Raw genomic sequence first — 14,264 nt, forward strand, 5'->3', positions numbered from 1 at the left:
CTCCCCAGTGCACTTACTGGGATGGACCGCCTAACCACAAACACGTGGACAGGTGAATGTGGCCAGTGACAGTACGGAGCCAGTCCACAACTTTTTTTGCTGACAGTTGTATTTAGCTTTGTGAAAGGACTGGCATAGAGGGAAACCCTATCTACCCTGCGTGTCATTTCTCACAGGAAGTCCTGTAAGGCTGCTTTCACTTGAAATGTGGCCTTTTAGGCTGGTGGAGGCGGAAGGTTTTCACAACCACCTGCCTCATGCCTCGTGTCCATACTCGGTCCCCAGCCGTCAGAATTTCTCCCGGTATTGTCTCCGTCTTCTACAAGCACGGGTCCCTGAATATTACTGCTGGTACTTTTCTGTGGGAATTTGCTTGCCTCCTACCAGCCTGGAATATTTCCAGCAAGCTATGGTACGATGCCATGGTATTAGCACGGCCCCAAGTACCAGTAGCGAAGCCATCCAAAATTTCCATCTCAGGAAATTTATTTGGTAGACTGAGTGGCTGCCCAAATACATTTTCTCACAAAGGAGCTGAAGATAGAGTGGCAGTAGGCGCAAGTTTCTCCAGCCTGTTAGATATTAGAGGGTGAACGCCATACATTGGATGATTGGTTAGCACTGAAAACTTGCAGCGTTGGGATACTGGGTTCAAATCCCAGCAAGGACAACATCTGCAAGGACTTTGTATGTTCTCCCCATGTTTGCGTGTGTTTCCTCCTCAGTAAAAAAGCAGGCATAGAGTGTCTGGAAACCTTTCCACACACTTTTCTTAGCCAGGACTGGTTCTTGGCAGGGTTGTACGGTCCCACCAGAGAATCCTCTGGTATGCCTTGGCTTCTACCTCAGGAGAGTTCATGATAGCGCTAACTTTGCAGCTGCTATGGGGCTCTTGAGTGGGAAAGAAAGGTTAGCACTCAGAATCAAATCCTCTGGTGGGCACAATGTTTTTCAATCTGAAACAGTTTCTCAGTGGGAGTTGTGTTTCACGCCAGCCATATTCTTTAGCTCAGTGAAAGGACTGGCATAGAGGGAAACCGTATCTACCCCGGCTGTCATTTCTCCGTCACCAGGTTCCGCTCATTGTCACACATGACCATGCCTGGTTGTATGTTCAGCGGCGAGAGCCACTGATCAGGCTGCTGTGTTACAGCTTTCAACAACTCTGCAGTGCTGGGCGGTTTGTTAATTAAGCATTAAGCATGTTATTTTCAGCACAGCCTGTTGCCGCTTGGTCAAGGCAGTGCTACAGTGCTGTCAGCTTGAGACTGATGTGGTCATTTCGAAGATGGAGGAGGAGGTGCATGAGCTGAACAATGTGATTACATTGCTGTTAAATTGGTGACGCTGTTTTTTATACTAAAGAAATATCCTATTGTTTGTTTTTTTTTTAAGACTAATGCATTAACCGGGAAATGTCATTTTAACATTTTACAAACTTATCTGGCAATGTAATGTGTGACACATCATCAGACACATCCTATTTTATTTATGATGGATGGACCCTGAAAGTAATAAAGCCTATTTTTATAGGGACATCAGACGGCCCTTACTATTCTTAAAAGGCCAGCTGTTGGCCCTAGCTATTGTTAGAGAGCCATCAGCCGGCTATACTTTGCTGTTCCATTTATTAACAAGTAGGTCTCCTATACTGTTATTGCATATCCAGTGAAGTATAGGGCTGCCAAAAATTTGGACACAACCCAATATCCCTTTGAAGAGACATAGAGGAGGGTCTCATAAAAAGAAATGTTCCTATTATAAAGGAGCGGGTCTCCTATAGTGGTAATGCCCATGCTGTGACTGCAAGGGCTGACAAAATTTGGGAAAAACTTCACTAAGAATTTAAAGACACATAGAGCAGGGCCACAGTAACAAGGTACGACATGTTCCCATTAGAAAAGAGAGGGTCTGCTATACAGTTATAGGGTATGCAGTGAGTCCAACGGCTGACAATTTTAGGAAAAACCCCACTAAGAATTTAAAGACACACAGAGCAGGGCCACAGTAACAAGGTACGACATGTTCCCATTAGAAAGGAGAGGGTCTGATATACAGTTATAGGGTATGCAGTGAGTCTAACGGCCGACAATTTTAGGATAAACCTCACTAAGAATTTAAAGGCACACGGAGCACGGCCACAGTAACAAGGTACGACATGTTCCCATTAGAAAGGAGAGGGTTTACTATACAGTTATAGGGTATGCAGTGAGTCCAACGGCTGAACAATTTTAGTAAAAACACCACTAAGAATTTAAAGACACATGGAGCAGGGCCACAGTAACAAGGTACAACATGTTCCCATTAGAAAGGAGAGGGTCTTCTATACAGTTACAGGGTATGCAGTGAGTCCAATGGCTGACAATTTTAGGAAAAACCCCACTAAGAATTTAAAGACACATGGAGCAAGGCCACAGTAACAAGAAAGACATGTTCCCATTAGAAAGTAGAGAGTCTGCTATAAAGTTATAGGGTATGCAGTGAGTCCAATGGCTAACAATTTTAGGAAAAACCCCACTAAGAATTTAAAGACACACAGAGCAGGGCCACAGTAGCAAGATACGACATGTTCCCATTAGAAATGAGAGAGTCTGCTATACAGTTATAGGGTATGCAATGAGTCCAACGGTTGACCAATTTTAGGAAAAAACCCACTAAGAATTTAAAGACACACAGGTCAGGGCCACAGTAACGACAAATTCCCATTAGAAAGGAGAGAGTCTCCCATAGTGTTGGCCTATGCAGTGAATGCAAGGGCTGCCAAAAATTTGGAGGCACTTCAATGCCCCTTATAAGAGATGTGGAGGAGGGCCTCATAATAAAATGTTCCCATTAGAAAGGAGCGGGCCTCCTATACTTGTAATGCCCATGCACTAAGTTTATGGGCTGACAAACATTTACCCCTGGGGGGTATATATGAACAAACTGTATAAAAAAATTTTTTTACGGGCATCATAAGCACCCTTTAAAAAAATTTGGTCGGTGTTGCATCATGGACCACGGTCACCCTGGTGATATGGTGGTGGAGGATGAGGAGAAGGAGGAGGACAAGAGCAAATAGCCAAAATCATAAAATGTATACCCATGTGTGGGTGTGAAAAGGTGCATGGGAATACACCTCCCAAGAAAGGTAACTGGATTGGACTTTATGTTACGTTGCTATTATTCGGTGGTGTTGAGAAGTCTGGCCTAATCCAGCCCTTGTTCATTTTTATAAGAGTCAGCCTGTCAGCATTTTCAGTTGACAGGCGGATGTGCTTATCAGTTGTAATTCCACCAGCGGCAGTAAAAACCTGCTCTGATAAAACGCTGGTGGCAGGGCAGGCAAGGACCTCCAAGTCTTAAAGAGCCAGTTCATTCCACGTATCCAGCTTGGATACCCAATAATTATAAGGCACAGCGGAATCACGTAGGACGTTGGTATGGTCGGCAAGGTACTCCCTTAGCATCTTTCCCAAACTTTGCACTCCTTGTGAGAGTACCCCGCACTTCAGGGCCTGTCCAATGGGAGGGTCTAAGAAAACTCTCCCAGAACTTTGACAGTGTTCCCCTGCCTCTGCTGGATTGAAGTTGTGCCTCTCTCGCATGTACTCCTTGATTGTCCAACAAAGTGTGCCCTCAACGTTTTCAGATGGGAATTTTTTTAATAGTTCTGCAACAAGGGCCTTCTGGTACAGCCCCAGTTTTGTAGACCTGTCCGCCTCAGGAATAAGAGATATAAAGTTCTCCTTGTAGTGTGGGTCTAGAAGAATCACTCACCAGTAATGACTGTTACCCAAAATTTTTAGAACGCGAGGGTCTTGGGAAAGGCAGCGTAACATAAATTCGGCCATGCGTGCCAGACTACTAACAGGCAAGACTTCCGTGTCCTCACCAAGAAAATAACTGACCATGCTCTCCTCCTCCTCTCTACCCTCTGGCCATCCACGCTGAACAGACGATATGACATCTGTGCAGGTAGTACCGTCTATAGTGAATGAATCTAGCTCCTGTCCTTCCTCCTCCTCCTCTTCCTCATTGTCACCCAATCCACGTTGGGATAAGATGAGGGTTGGCTGTGTGTAATCACCCTGTATGGTTCCTTGCTCCTTATCATCATGCTCCGCCTGCAATGCATCCTCTTTGATTGTGAGCAGAGAGCATTTCAGAAGACAGAGAAGTGGGATGGTGACGCTAATTATGGCATCATCGCCGCTCACCATCTTGGTGGAGTCCTCAAAGTTTTGGAGGATGGTACATGTGTCTGATATCCATGTCCACTCTTGAGGTCTTATGCGTGGAGTCTGAACTGAATACCAAAGTCCTTGTTGATGCTGGTACTCAACAGCTGCCCTCTTCTTCTCACAAATCCTTCCCAACATCTGCAGTGTAGAGTTTCAATGAGTGGGGACATCACACACCAGTCTGTGAGCCGGAAGCTGCAAACGCTGCTGAAACACTGCAAGGGCGGAGGAAGCTGTAGCTGACTATCTAAAATGGGCACACAGGTGGCATACTTTAACAAGCAGATCCGGCAGCTCCTGGTAGGATTTGAGAAACCGCTGAACCACGAGGTTAAGCACATGGGCCAAGCATGGTATGTGTGTGAGCTTGCCTCGCCTCAAAGCCGCCACAAGGTTCTGCCCATTGTCACACACGACCATGCCTGGCTGTAGGTTCAGCAGTGTGAGCCACAGATCTGCCTGCTCTTTCAGAGCTGTCCACAACTCTTCAGCATTGTGCGGTTTTTCACCTAAGCATAATAGCTTCAGCACAGCCTGTTGCCACTTGGCCGAGGCAGTGCTGCAGTGCTTCCAGCTTTTGACTGATGTGGTCATTTCGGAGAAAGAGGCTGAAGAGGAGGAGGAGGGTGAGGAGGATGAGGTGCAGAAGCTGTAGACCATGGGGGCAACCCTGATTGACCAAGGGCCCGCAATCCTTGGCGTCGGGAGGACGTGTTCCGTCCCAAGGTCCGACTGGGTCCCGGTTCCCACTATGTTAACCCAGTGTGCCGTCAGTGAGACGTGCCATCCCTGTCCTCAAGCACTTGTCCACATGTCCGTGGTTTGATGGACTTTACCAGTAACTTCGTTGTTGAGAGCACGGCTAATGTTTAGGGAGACGTGCTTGTGTAATGTGGGGACGGCACACCGGGAGAAATAGTGGTGGCTGGGGACCGAGTACAGAGGGACGGCCGCCGCCATCAGGTTGCGGAGTGCTTCCCTCTCCAAGAGCCTAAAAGGCAACATTTCGAGCGCAAGCTGTCGTGAAATGTGAGAATTTAGTTGTGTGGCCTGTGGGGCGTTGGCTGCATGTTTGCTCTTGCATTCGAAGGACTGGGGTATGGACCACTGATGCTGCTACTTGAGAGTGTGCAACGACAGGTGCAGGGCAGGAGGCATCTTCGCATGCACCATGGACAGGGGATTGGCTTGCATGCACAACAGCGGAAGAAACAATGGTGCCACCCGCAGACACTGTTCCTGGACCCTGGGGTTCGGCCCACAAAGTTGGGTGCTTTGTTGCCATGTGCCCGATCATGCTGGTGGTGATTATGCTGGTCGTTTTGCCACCCCTACTGATGCTGGCCTGGCAGGTGTTGCAAATGGCCTTTTTGGGGTTATCGGCAGAGCCTTTAAAAAACAACCAGACTCGGGAAGACCTAAAAGTTGTACTGGCAACTTCCTTCGTGTTGGTGTTAGGGGAACGGTTGTCTGCCTTCTGTCTGCGGCCACCACACTGCTTCTTCCTGCCTGTTGCGGTGCTCTTACTTCCTCCCCCTGTGTGCTGCTGTAGTCGCTCTGCATGTCCTCCTGCCAGGTTGGGTCAGTTACTATATCATCCACTACCTCGTCTTCCACTTCCGCACCCTGGTCCTCCTCCTGACTTTCTGGCAATTGTGTCTCATCATCATCCACCTCTTGTGACACTTTCCCACCGTTGCCTTCGTGTGACCTTGGCTGCTCAAATATTTGGGCATCGTTACACGCGATCTTCTCTTGCCCCGCTTCAAGTGGACTGGACGAGAGGCCTGAATCTATAAATGGAAAAGTGAACAGCTCTTCAGAATGTCCAAGAGTGGGATTAGTTGTCTCTGGGTACTCGGTAAGGTGGGAGTAAGGAGGATCAGGGTGTGGAATATGCGGTCCAGACTCAGGTCTACTGAGACTTGACCGTGTCGAAGACAGGGTGTTGGTGGTGGTGGCTAAGTGACTGGAAGCATTATCCGCTATCCAACTAACAACATTTTGACACTGCTCTGGGTTCCATAGTGGTTTGCTGCAGTCCCCTAGAAATTGGGACAGGAAGGTCAGGCGAGAAGATGTGGGTGTTTGTTGCGGCAGAATTTCAGCTTGCCCTCGACCTTGTCCTCGGCCTCTGCATGCACCATTACCATCACGTCCAGTTCCCCATCCCTTGCCATGCGCCTTGCCCATTTTAAATGAATTACAGTATCTTCCACGCTCACTACAAATGACTGAGTTTGGAGCGAATTTATATGTGACTAGTGTGATGGAGAAAACAGAGTTTTAAATACCTGGCCTGTAGGTAAGTAGTTTGACCAGCAAACTGCTGTGAATTACTTCACTGACACACTGAAAGAAATTTTTAATGGAGGCCAGAAATGGCAGTATTTTCTGACAATGTATATGTGAGCTGTGTGACGTAGAAAACACAGTTTTAAATACCTGGCCTGTAGGTAACTATTTTGAACAGCAATCAGGATGAAGTACAGGAGTTGAAGACCATGGGGGCAACCCTGATTGACCTAGGGTCCGCAATACTTGGCGTAGGGAGGACGTCAATTGCTTCACTGACACACTGAAAATTTTTTTTAATGGAGGCCGGAAATGGCTGTATTTTGTGAAAACGTATATGTAATCCGTGTGACGGAGAAAACACACTTTTAAATTCCTTGCCTGTGGGTAACTGTTTTGAACAGCAAACTCGTGTCAAAAACTTTGCTGACACACTGAAAAAAAAATTGAATGGAGGTCAGAAATGGCAGTATTTTCTGAAAACGTATATGTAACCCGTGTGACGGAGAAAACACAGTTTTAAATCCCTGGCCTGTAGGAAACTGTTTTGAACAGCAAACCAGTGTCAAAAACTTTGCTGACACACTGAAAAAAAAATTTAATGGAGGCCAGAAAAGGCAGTATTTTCTGAAAACGTATATGTGATCCGTGTGACAGAAAAAACACAGTTTTAAATACCTGGCCTGTAGCTAAATGCATTGACCAGCAAACCAGTGTCAAAAACTTTGCTGACACACTGAAATTGTTTTTTAATGGAGGCCAGAAATGGCAGTATTTCCTGACAACGTATATGTGATCCGTGTGATGGAGAAAACACAGTTTTAAATATCTAGCCTGTAGGTAACTATTTTGAACAGCAATCTGGTGTCAATTGCTTCACTGAAACACTGAAAAATTTTTTTAATGGAGGCCAGAAATGGCAGCTTTTTCTGAAAACGTATATGTAATCCGTGTGGTGGAGAAAACAGTTTTAAATACCTGGCCTGTAGGTAACTGTTTTGAACAGCAAACCAGTGTCAAAAACTTTGCTGACACACTGAAAACATTTTTTAATGGAAGCCTGAAATGGCAGTATTTTCTGAAAGCATATATGTGATCCGTGTGACGGAGAAACACAGTTTTAAATAGATGGATTTTTAGCGCTGTATGTGTTCTGCAGTGCCAACAAGCAAATGGTGCAGAAAAACCATGTTCTCTGGATTGCTTTTTAAGCAAATAATGAGGATTAAGATGAAAAAAAAATTATTCCTGGCCCCTGTGACCTGGGCGTATTTCCAGAAATATCTAACAGCAGCAGAACTGGAATGGAGCCTCTTGTGCTATGTGCACTGCAGTCTGCTATATACACTGCCTGCCTATATACACTGCCTGCCTGATATGTCTGCAAATGGATAAGTCCTCAGAAGGACTGTTTGTTAAGATGGATATGTGTAATGTACGTTTTTTCTCCCTATACTACCTAATACACAAGCAAATCTCTCCCTAGCTCTCCCTACACTGTCTGATCCGTTGTGACTATGACGAGCATGGCGGCGCCAGGTCTAATATAGACCTGATGACGCTGTGCGGCCAGCCAATCACTGTAATGCCCACACCCAACATGGCTACGGCATTACAGTGCATGGCAGGCAATCCCTGCATGTTCATTGGCTCTCTAAAGAGCGCCAAACATGCAGGGAGGGGACCCGAGTTCCCGCCCGAGCAACCCAGAAATACTCGCCGAGCTTGTCGAGCACCATGATGCTCGGGCAAGTACTGAGTAGTGGCGAGCACGTTCGCTCATCACTAATTAACAGAGTTTATAAAGATCTCAAGTATTTTACATGAGTCATAGATATCAGATATAAATCATGGGATGTGGGAGGTGCTCAGTAGAACATTAGTGCACAACTGTATGTACATCATCTTTTCTTTAATATGTCTTAACACTTATTAAAAATATATTAGAAAAAAAATGAAAGTATTTCAAATGGATATAAATACACATATGATCTAGTATATGAGAATTTAAAAACTCTCAGGAATAATGCTAGTACTATATCGCAAAACAACTTTCATTTTTGGAAATCTCAGATGAAAAATCGACTTCATTTCTCCTTCATAAGAATGTGCCTTTGGCTTTATATCTATTCAAAGTATACCTTCTCTTCATTCTTTTCATCAAAATAATAAATATCCATTGATGATTGAGTATCAATGAAGCAACCTTATGCTCTCGGTCATTTGTTGTTTTGCCAAGTAACCTCGCTTCTTGTCAAGCTGCTGGTGGTGCAGTCAGTGCCTTACCAGTTTGTGAATTATGCTGCTTTTTGAGAGCTATGGTATGCACTAGTGATGAGCGAGTACCGTAATATTTGTAATCGCTATACTCGTAACGAGTACTTTGTAATAATCGCTTATTCATTCCGAATAGTGAGTACAATGTAAGTCAATGGGAAATTCGAGTAATTTTCTCCTGGACCCTACAAAGGGGTCTGGGGGCCTGAGGAAAAGGCTGAAATGGATGGGAAAGTGATGAAACAGAATGGGAAGAGCCTGGAGAATGTGCCTGCATGCATTTGTGACTAAGAACGTACTAGTAGGTATGTTGATATTTGACCTGAGAGACCTCAGGTGGCTCTGTAACATGAGTTTTGGAGGGACAGCTGTTACTTATACATTTGGGCGGTCCCTCCATCATTGACACTCAGATAGTGGAATACATGTTCCATAGCAGTTTATAATGTGCCCATTGGGCTTGACCTTCCTCCTCCTCCTCCACCTTCTCCACCACTATGTGATACTGCGGCCCTAAATTCAAATGTTCAGAGGGCCTGCAGTAGGCAGGAAAGCTGAGTTTTGTGAGAGCCCTCGTGTGGCCCTGTAACATACATTTTGAAGTGTCCTCCTTTAGAAGTTTTGGAGGTGCCTCTTGTGCACATTTGAGAGTGACCTCACTTCTTCATATTGTAGGGCCCTCACTTTATTATTTAACTCACTTAAGGGCAGAGACTACAGAGAAAAAGGCCAAGAGACATGGAGTACTAGAAGGTAGCAGTGAGTGCGGCCTGCGATTCTCAGGTGTGGCTGAACTCTGTGAACCGGAAAAATAAAGCTGCACTAGTCAACTGGATGACGAGCTCAAATATATGACTTGTGCAAGTCAATGGACAAAGGATATATGGTGCCCCCCTCCAGGATGGGTTGGAGCAGCTTCTCCAAATGGCTCAGAGATTTGATTGTCAATATTCCCCAGAATATAGGAAGAGAAGACTTCTTGATACTGTACTACTTAGTCCAGTGCAGAATGTGCATCGTATTTTCAAAAATTACTCCTGGGGCTGTGTTATAGGTGCAGGAAGATTCCATGACAAGTGCCTCAGTTTACAAACATTATCTGTGATGGAGTACTGTAGTAGTTGTGGCCCTCAATTCAAGTTTTCTGAGGGCTATCAGTCGGTCATCAACAGTCAGTGTAAATTTCTATTGAATATGTATCCCCCATCTCAGTCACATTGTGGCACAAGCCAGGCATGTTTTTTGCCAAATAGGGTGACTGACAGTACATTTCTATTGAATATATATCCCCTATCTAAGACACAATGTGGCACAACCTGTGACAAGGGCCTCCAATGACAAATATTAGTTTGGTAGGACCATTGTACATTCCAGACTTGTCTACTGCACAATGTGCATAGTGTTTGTAAAAATTAGCCCTATGGGCTGAGTCATGGTTGACGAAGGAAGAAAGCAGGATTTTATGGGAAGGGGGTTCGTTAACAGCAGTAGCATGAATCTGCATTTTTGGTGAATTTAGGTTGGCTTGCTGTCATCTGGAGGGATTACAAACTGTGGAGATATCCACTCCTTGTTGAATTTAATCAAAGTAAGTCTGTCTGCATTTTCTATGGAGAGGCGTGTGCGCTTATCACTGATGATTGCCCCAGTGGAACTGAAAACATGCTCTGACACCACACTAGCAGCCGGGCAGGCCAGCACCTCCAAGGCATATAAGGAGAGGTCAGGCCAAGTGTTCAGCTTAGACACCTAATAATTAAAGAGAACTGAAGCGTCAGAAAGACGCATGTATGGTCACTTAAGTACCCCTTGACCATGTTCTGCAACTTATCCCTCCTTGGCATTGTTACATGCACAGATAGCCCTTGCTGTTGTGCTGGTTTGTTGAAAATTGCCCAATTTGTGCACATTTTCCCCCCACCTCTGTAGGAGCTGGTGTTCGTGTCTCTCCTCATTATCCCTTGGTGTTGAAAAGACCTCTGCCACCAGTATTGTCAGAGGATGAGGTTTTCAGCAACTGATCTACAAAGGCCCTTTTGAATGATTCAATTGTAAAATTCTTTGGTGAGTCCAAAAGGAGAGAAGGAAATGGATTGAGGAAGGTGGCCAACCAGTTTATGTTGTTGGATTAAATGTGTATTTTTTGAGGGTCTTGCTACAGACTCTTACACATGAACTGTGCCATGTGGGCCAAGCTGCAGAAAGGCAAATGTCCTGTGTTCTCAATAGTAGAAATAGTACCCATCCTCTCCTCACGCTGACTTTGCATCCTCCTCCTCCTCCACCTCCTCCTCTACAGCCCATCCAGGCTGGACAGACATATAGCTTGGGTTGGGTGTCCCCTCTGTAGCATTACGAGTCCCCTCGGTAGCACAGAAAAACAAGTCCTCTCCTTCCTCATCTTCCTCCTCATCACCCAATGTTGCCTCAGAATATTGACTGGGCTGGAAGCACCAAATGGGAAATATGGCTCCATACTAACATGTTGGTCACTCAAAGCTTCCTCTTTGAGATTATGCAGTGATTGTTTCAAGAGACACAGCAACGGGATAGTTACGCCTATAATAGCCTGATCACCGCTCACGAGGTTGGTGCAGTACTCAAAGTTCTCAAGAACCTCACAAATGTCAGCGATACACACCCACTCAACAGTTATGTCTGATGGCTGACTCTCAGTCTGACAGGCATGTTAAAGCTGGTATTCAGCTACTGCCCTCTGCTGTTCACTAATCCTCGTCAATATATGATATGTTCAGTTTCACCTAATCGGCAGGACGCAAATGAGTCAGTGACTTGGCAAATTCAAGCGCTTTTGCAGCGCTGTAAGAGCAGCACGTGTACCAGCTTGCTGACCTTTAAAGCCGCCACCAAGTTAAGCCCATTATCGCAGATGACCAGACCAGGTTGGAGGTGCAGCAGGAAGAGCCACTGATCGGCCTGTTGTTTTAAAGTTTGCCACAGCTCTACTGCAGTGTGTGCTTTCTGACCTAAACAGATCAGCTTCCGCAGGGCATGTTGCCACTGTGAAGTTGGGCCCGCTATTCTGGGCGTGGTAGGATGTGTGATGTTCCAGTTTGTGCCTTTGTCCCACCCTCCACCAGGTTCACCAAGCGTGCCGTGACAGAAATGTATCATCCCTGTCCACAACAACTTGTCCCGGTGTCTGTTGTTAGGTGGACCTTCCCAGTTACGGTGTTGGTGAGAGCATGGTTCATATTGTTTAACACGTGTTTGTGTAACGCAGAGACGGCAAAAAAGTGGCAGCTGGGAACACTGTATCATGGGGCAGCCACAGTCAAGAAGAGATCATTGAAAGACTGTGTTCCCACAAGCCTAAACGGCAACATCTCCACAGCTAGCAATTTGGCAATGTGTGAGTTTAGTATTTGTGCCTATGGGTGCATGGCTGGGTATTTACGCTTTCTTTCCAAGCTCTCAGGCACAGACAATTGGACACTTCACTGGGACAAGAAAGTGAATGTGGTTGATGTTTGTTGTGTCTGAGCAACTGCAGTTTGTGGGCAGGAGGTATGAGCGCCTGCCTCCAGAACCGCAGATTCTGAAGTACATATCCCCGGTGACATGGCATTGGTTTGACCCGAGGATGCAGATTTGTTACCCTGGTGTTCTGCACACCTACTGGGGTGCTTGGCTACCATGTGGCTTTGCATACTGGTGGTGCTCAGGTTGCCTTTGCCCTAGACTCTGCTCAACTTGGTATGGCAGATGCTACAGACTACAATATTTTTCTCTGAAGGATTTTCAGAAAAAAAATTCCACACAGTAGCTGAATGCCCCTTGTCCTGACTTGGTGCACAGTGGGGGGTTCTCTTGGGAACAGTTGACCCGGTTCTCACTCTGGGAAAACCACGACCCCTTGGTGCCTGTGTTTGTGCTACATATCCATCTTCCTCTGTGTTGCTGCCATGACTATGCATGCCATTAGTCCAGGTCGGTTCAGTGGACTCATCATCGACCATCTCATCTTCCATCTCATCCTTCTTCCTAGTTGACATTGTAGGCTGACCTGATAGCAACTGTGTCTCATCATCATCAGCCTCCACCTCTGGAGATAGTAAATGACGTTCCTCCAAGTGGTTTTCTTCTGATTGTATGTCCTCAAATACTTGAGCATGCCACCTCCTCTTGTCCCTCTTCAATGTTGCATGGTGATAGGCCAGAGCCAACCAAAGGATACGTACCAAACAGATCTTTGGCGTGGCCAAGCATGTCTCCTGTGACTGATAATGGCGAGAGGAAGGATAATCTGCTTCAGGATCGGATGGGCAACCTTCTGTGTATTGACAGTAGAATGTGTGGTCGTGAAAGATTTGTTGTTGCTTGGCAAATGCATAGAGGCTTTGTCTGCTATCCAAGACAGAATCTGCTTTCGCTCTACTGGCTTCCACACACGTTTACGTTCCAGACCAGGATATTTTTCCAGGAACATAGTGGATGCATCAAGCTTCTTCTGACCTGACGCAGACTGAGTGACTTCTCGCGCACCACTGACAACACCACATCCATGTCCCTTAACAACAGGCTTTTTTGGCATTTTATTTTTTTTACATATTTTCAGATGTTGATGGCACAAGCTAAGCTAGCTGTCACAGCCAAAATAGTGGGTAAAATGGGCTGGAGCGTACTTAATGTTTGGACTACTGCTTTGTGTAGCGCACTAAATGCTTTTTTAAGTGGACTAATGTGGACAGAAGGCAGGCTGTCACCCCAGAAACATTGAGAAAATTGACAGGTGCTTTTAAAAAAAAAGGCAGCACAAAATGCTACTACTCTTTGCTGGAAAAATATTTCTCTGCCTCTTACACGAGCTGTTTTAAGATGAACACTGGATGAACACTTTAACCTCTCCCTACCTAATACACAATCTCTCCCTCCCTGACTTTATTGTGTCTTCAGCTCTGAAGAGAGCTATTTTTTGGAGGTATTAGGAGGTTCAGTTTAAACACTGAACTAATATACACTGCAGGTAGCCCTTAAAAGGGCTTTTTTTTATCAAGAGGCCTAAACACTCTCCCTAGCAGCTCAGCGATCTCACCCTATGCTTATAGAATGCAGGCTCGGGATGCAATGTGCACAAAATGGTGGCGGCAGAGCTTAAATAGAACCTACAACGCTGGGCCACCAGCCAATCACAATAATGCCACAACCAAGATGTCTGCGGCATTACTGTGATTGGTTAAGAAGCCCAGTGTAACGGGTCTGGGAGGCGGAACCTATGAGCTACTATACAAGGGGGCGGTCCTTGTAAGGGAGCGGGTGGCGACCAGGGAAGACGGGCAGGCAGTCACAGCAGGTGACCGGGACAGTCTCTGGGTGAACGGGCTGGAGGTCACGGCAAGTGACCGGGGTAGTCTCTGGATGAACGGGCAGGAGGACACGGCAAGTGACCGGGGTAGTCTCTGGATGAACGGGCAGGAGGTCACGGCAAGTGACCGGGGCAGTCTCTGG

The sequence above is a fragment of the Phyllobates terribilis genome, unplaced genomic scaffold (genome assembly GCF_046119375.1).
Source record: "Phyllobates terribilis strain yellow unplaced genomic scaffold, ASM4611937v1 Scaffold_8__6_contigs__length_399053987, whole genome shotgun sequence".
In the NCBI taxonomy this organism is placed as follows: Eukaryota; Metazoa; Chordata; class Amphibia; order Anura; family Dendrobatidae; genus Phyllobates; species Phyllobates terribilis.